At 46.6% G+C, this 6,380-nt stretch overlaps 1 protein-coding gene across 1 annotated transcript in view; it reads left to right on the top strand.

Moving 5' to 3' along the window:
- The window catches only part of LOC310843682 (secreted frizzled-related protein 2-like), a 246,280-nt gene that overhangs the window by 101,638 nt on the left and 138,262 nt on the right, over window positions 1–6,380 (top strand). The window lies entirely within an intron of this gene.

The following is a 6,380-nucleotide window of genomic DNA, read 5'->3' as shown; positions in this document are numbered from 1 at the left end:
GGCGAGGGTGGTGCTGTGGGTTAAACTACAGAGCCTAGGGCTTGTCGATCAGAAGGTCAGCAGTTCGAATCCCCGTGACGGAGTGAGCTCCCCTTGCTCGGTCCCAGCTCCTGCCAACCTAGCAGTTCGAAAGCATGTCAAAGTGCAAGTAGATAAATAGGTACTGCTCCGGCAGGAATGTAAACGACATTTCCGTGCGCTGCTCTGGTTCACCAGAAGCGGCTTAGTCCTGCTGGCCACATGACCCGGAAGCTGTACGCCGGCTCCCTCGGCCAGTAAAGCGAGATGAGCACCGCAACCCCAGAGTCGGCCACGACTGGACCTAATGGTCAGGGGTCCCTTTACCTTTACCTCACTGCTCTAGCATATGGCACCTCACCTCGTTGTTGTTGTTGTTGTTGTTTAGTCGTTTAGTCGTGTCCGACTCTTCGTGACCCCATGGACCAGAGAACGCCAGGCACCTCTGTCCTCCACTGCCTCCCGCAGTTTGCTCAAACTCATGCTGGTAACCTCGAAAACACTATCCAACCATCCACCTCACCTCAGAGGAGCCCAAATCCCTCACAGGCACTTTGCCAAGGGGCAGGTTTGGTCTCATGTTCACCCCTAGTTCCCAGGGCAAGTGAAATTAGTCACATCTTCACAAGCAAGTCCATGTGGGACACGGGCACAATTTGGATGGTTTTAAATTGCTTGCAGATATTTCCAGTTGCATTGTTTTAACATTTTGATGTTTTCTGCTCTGGGATCCTTTGGGGAGGACAGGATACAAGTTTAATAAAATAAACCTGTCTCGCGCACACTAACACTCTGTGATTATTCATGGTGATTTTGTGGTGTGATCGGCTGAAGCGCAAGCACTAGGATATGTAATGGAAACTACTTGTGGGCTCCTCAGGATCATGCCCCCTTGCTGACCAAAATTGCAACAACTCCCTATTTGAAGGCCAAAGTTCGGCCGTGGAATAATTTCGCCCTTTTTGACTCAAATCTGTCATGAGTTCGAGTCACTGAGCATGTCTGATGGTCAAGCACCAGTCTCTGAATCAAAGCGGGTAACCGCCTCTTGTTCCTCTTCCTGTTTTATTATTATTATTATTTTAGGCAGTGCCTATTTCTGGAGTTGTGGGACTCACTCAGAGCTTCCTAGTACTTTGGAGAAATGGGAAGAGAGAGATTATCATTATCAGTATCGCAATTACTGGGGATCTGGATTAACTCAAACTCATCGTGACTGTGCTTTTCAGGCAAACTGTTGACAATTTGCATCCCAGTTCCTCTAACTGGTATGCGTTCTCTTAAGGTTCACCGATGCAGATCAAGACTGAGGGGACCTGGGTGCAAATTCCGCTGTCAGCCATGGAACTCACTGGGACAGCTCCTGTCTCTCGGCCTGACCTACCTCACAGGGGCATTGTGAGGGTAAAGCTGCTGGCGATCGGAAGAGCCACCCATGTCACCCTGAATTCCTTGCAAGAAGGGCCAGGCAAAAGTGTTAAAAAATAATTAAACAGGCTTCAAACTGGTGCATTCAGTCGCTCAACCATCTGTCTCAGTAGCCAATGGAGGAGAAGACTTCACCTTTGGGGGTGAAGTCAAACCATTGGGGAGTTACAGTGCCAGAGACAGATGGGGAGAGACATGTTTTGTTGCAGCCAGGGCAAATGAAGCTGTCTGTCTGTTTGTGCAGATGCACCAGGCGTTTCATCTCTCTGTTCTCCTCCCAGCAGCCATGATGAACCTATGCTGAGCTTCCTCAGAGTGCATTGTCAGGGCTGCCTCATGTGCAAGCAACATCTCTCAGATAGGAATCTGCCACACTTTCGTCTGGGCACGGAGACTTGCAGAGTGAGCAGACCCCTGTCTCTCCTTGTATGGATGTACACACTCTCATAAGAATTTAAGGTCTCAAAAATAAATTAAACATTCATAAATTTACAAGGCAAACACATACATAAGTATATAAAACACGTGTCTGAAATAGTACATAATAATCCTGAAGCCATTTTGGCTCCCAGTGGCCTCAAATATTCCTCTGCAGTAGGGAGGAAAATGGGGAATGCCTTCCCATTGTCTTTTTGCTTGCAAATCCTGTCTGAAGGGCGTATGTGTATATGAACAGGGTGAGCCTGTGACCTGGTTTCAGGAATTAAAGTATTTGCCATCACAAAAGAATGGCCAGGCTGCCCAGGTAAAGCAACCGGTGACTTTTATCAAGTATCCTGGGGAATAGGATTTCTGCTGTAGACCGCCTCCTTGTGTGATGCATGTTGTTGTTTTTTGGGGGGGGGGTCTTAGGCTACAGGGTGGGCAGTTTCAAAAGTCTATATAAGGGTTTGTGCACCATTGTTCTGGGTTCTTTCCTCCCTCCTGCGTGTGGTGAGTAGGGACCCAGTTGCTACAGTTAATAAAGATCAGGCTTACTAGCCGCTTTGCTTCTCAATTGTCAGGGACGCAGCGGGAGCGCAGGGAGGGGAGGAGATGGAGAGCGAGGGGGAGCAATCCGAGGGCAGCGCAGGAGAAGATGACAGTAGCCCGAGAGATTCCATGAGCCTCTCCAGCGAATCAGAAGATTCACAGAAGGGGGCGCCGGTGGCCAGGGCAAGGGGGGCCCCAAGGGGGTCACCCCAGAAGCAAGGGGCCAGCAGGGACTCCCAGAGCAGCAGTTGGAAATCAGGACCAGCTTCCCCACCAGAGCGTAGTGGGGGGGGGGGGGAGGAGTCCCAGGTATCGGGGCCAGCGTATTCACCACCAGCGAGAGAAGATGAGTCTGGATTGACCACGCCTCCATCGGAGAGCGGGGGAACGGTCAAGAGGAAGGTTGCCGGTTGGGCGCGCGCGCCAAGTTCAAATGTACAGGCGAGCGGCACAGCAGGTAGCCCGGATAGGGAACCAGGTCCTAAAGCCCGCCGGAAAGAGGGACAAGAATCAGGGGGGTCAGCGTCAGAAGAGTCCAGAAAGGATGAAACCCCAGCGGGCAGGAGGGCCCAGAGGAGGAAGGAGCTAAGGAAGAGGTGGAGCAAGGCTAGAGTCTTAAACTGGTGTGGAAGGGGAGGAGATTCAGACGGAGCTTCGCCGGTCTAGGGTTTAAGACGTAGAGCTGCACGCTGCGGCTTTGAAATGGAAACTGAACATCAATAAAGACTTTTGTACATAACTACAGCCGGGCGTTGGTCCTCTGTGAGCTGGGACCTAGGGGCGGCTCTGACATCAATATACTCTAGTTGGCCTCCCAAAAGGAAACCTACTTACTTAAGGACTCTAGACGGGCTCTTGGATACCCCATAAGGGAAAAGGAGCAGTTTTTTCTTATAATGACACCATCGTCAGTTGAGCTGAAGGCACAGGAGAGCAACAGGGACAACAATGTGCCAGAGAGTGTTGGGGCGAGAACACAGCCCTGTTTCACACCACTTTTCCAAAGGAAGGCATCTGAGGATACTGGATGGCATGATATTGGGGGGGGGGGCACCCTATCTTGTTGAGCAGCGTGAAAAGTCCCTTTCGGCTGATGAGATCCAAGGCCTTTGTTGTGGGATGTGATACATAAGTAGCAGTCAAGTACAACATTCCTTGTTTTCCTAGAGTGGACATGCTGGGGAATGTTTGGTGCAGCCAGTCGAAAACTTCCTTTTCCCTTATATCTGGGGCAAACTTCTTTTGCATGTGACTAGAGGTGGGCGTGACTTTACCTGTCCAGGTAATAAAAGGACGAGTCACGCAGCACTCTCTCTCACTCTCTTTGACTTCCTCCATCGTTGGAGCAGCTTTTTAGCTAGAGATGCTGTGTTGGCTTTCAGCCAGCAGAGGACACTGGGATTATCCCCATATGGGATAGATCCACATGTAACTAAGTCTGCCTTCAGGGATTCAACTGTGAACTGATGATGTGAGTAAACTTATTTTATATACTTTAAACAAGATTGTGGCGTGTTTATTCTTTTAAGAGGGGTAGAAGGGAACTTACCAGGAACCTAATAGTGAGAGGCTTACACAAGTCTGCAACCAGCTATCTGCTGTGCGTTTAAAAGGGGAATGTGAAACTCTGCTAAGTAAAGGAACTTGCTAGCGCAAGTCAGGAAGGATATTAACAAACGATATATCTTCTCCTGCCACCCTGAACATTCCCACATTTGTCAGATCTACGAAGGCGAGGTATACAAAGGCGAGGGCATCCCTGCTCTTGTTATGCCATACTAAAATGTCAAGTTCCCACAAATGTGGTAGGGATCTTAGGTGGAGCTTGTAACCTGGCCAGTTCTTCTGGTGAGGCATTTATGGGCTGAGGTGATCTTGCAGGTATTATGTATTCCTTGAGCTACTGAGGGCCACATGGAGGCTTCTCGAGGCCAAAAATAGGGCCTTGAGTCCCGTTCAGAAGAAACAAACTGCAGAACCAATTGTGTCACTTTAGAACAGGCTGTCATTGAGAACAGCAGCTTATGTTTCCAGAGGGCAGGTCCATATCCTTTGCAGTCACCTCACCTAGTGCTAAAAGCTGCAAAGGGCCACTTCAGTGAGGCTATTGCTGCAGCTAACAGTCAACCTCAGAAAACTCAGACCCAAAGTTTGCATGGCTGTCCTAGACAAAGCATGCAAACAGGTCCTTTAGAAAAACCACCTGATTTCCATATACATTGCTGTGCAAATCACACGGCTGGTTTGAAGGCCAAAGTTCGACCGTAGAATAATTTTGCTCTTTTTGACTCAAATCTGTCATGAATTCAAGTCACTGAGCATGTCTGACGGTCAAGCACCAGTCTCTGAATCAAAGTGGGTAACCGCCTCTTGTTTCTGTTCCTGTTTTTTAATTTTATTTTAGGCTTTTCATCTTCAAAAGGGCTGAAGTGGTGGCCTCATTTATACGTCAAACTTTCTTCCTTTAAAAGCAAACATAATTTTCCAGGTGTATTTGTCAAGGCACATGCTAGCAAGGATGGAGAACATTAATTCCTTCTCTTGCCTTGGTTAGGTTTCAAGCCAGAGCTGCGGGGGGAAATGAAATAGATTTACCGGTAATTTGTATCAGAAAATCCCTGATTTTCGTGGATGTAGATATTGCCCTGACCATAATTTGTCAGAACAATAATTCCCTCAGAAGGTAAAGATCAAATCAAAAGAACTCTTGGTATTTTTGTGGTTGGTAACTCATCTCATGATTGTCCAAATCAGAAAACTTTATTGGACATCACATTCATCGGATGGCATCTAGAACATTGCCTTACAAGAAAATGTCACATGTCACATGGGATTTTTATCTCAGAAAAACAAACTGGACTCTTTTGTAGATGTTTGATGGGACTTTGTCCAATCTACCAATGATGAGCACCTAAATCAGTTCCTCTCACTGTTTTTTTGTTTTTTTAAAAATATAATTTTTATTTGTTTTCCATTTAACATTATACATTCACATCATCTTTATCCACTTTATCTCCCTGTCTCTTTAGAGCCTATCGACTTCCTTCCCTCCCACCTCCTGGCTTTCAAAATTAACCTTTATATCATTGCAATTTATACATTTTCCAATTCTAATTACACTCATTGCAAAAGACCTCAAAAATTTAAATAAAGATAGAAAGATAGAAAATTTCTCATTACAAGTCTTCAGATGTTAATTGCTTACAATAATCTTTCAGATATCGTATGAATTTACTCCCGTCATTTTGGAATACTTGATCATGCTGGTTTCGGATTTTTCCTGCCAGCTTTGCCAGTTCTGAAAAGTCTGTCATCTTCATCTGCCCCTTTTCTCTTCTGACTGGTTTTGAGAGAAATATGGGCGTGATACGACTTTCTTCCTGGACTTATTCCTATTCAACGATATATGTATTTTCCAGATTAGTCAATTGCCTTGGAGATAGGCACGCACTCCTCTGCCTCCTATGTTTCTTGTCTTTCCCTTATTTTGTATTTGTTACATCTGTCTATCTGTTGTAATACTGAAAACCTTAATAAAAAAATCATCACAGAAAAATCTTCCGAACGTTTAGTCAGGATCTCCTTTCTTGCCATGGCCATCAGTCCACTGGAGCAGGAGAAAACAAGCTTGCTCTTTCTTCCACAGGGCAATCCTCGAGACATTTGAAAATGGCTCTCATATCCCTTCGGACGCTTCTTCTCCAGGCTAAACGTAACCCAATTCCTTCAACCGTCAGGCCATTTGCGAAGAAATCCCCATGGCCATCCATGAGTGAAATATACTCGGAGTCGAGAGTGGATTTCCTGCTCTTTATTCAGCTCATCGTGGTGAGGAGGAATGGAAGTTCCCCCAAAGTATCTGCTTTATATATATTATTTACACAATGGGCCCCACGTGATTGGCTAATTCTGGGATTCTCCTGTAGGCCAATCAGGTCGCGGATTCACTTCCACCTGGAGCT

The sequence above is a fragment of the Podarcis gaigeae genome (genome assembly GCF_964106915.1).
Source record: "Podarcis gaigeae genome assembly, chromosome: 4".
Classification (NCBI taxonomy): domain Eukaryota; kingdom Metazoa; phylum Chordata; class Lepidosauria; order Squamata; family Lacertidae; genus Podarcis; species Podarcis gaigeae.
Note: the sequence above shows the minus strand (reverse complement) of the source record. Positions and strands in the feature narration are given on the sequence as shown.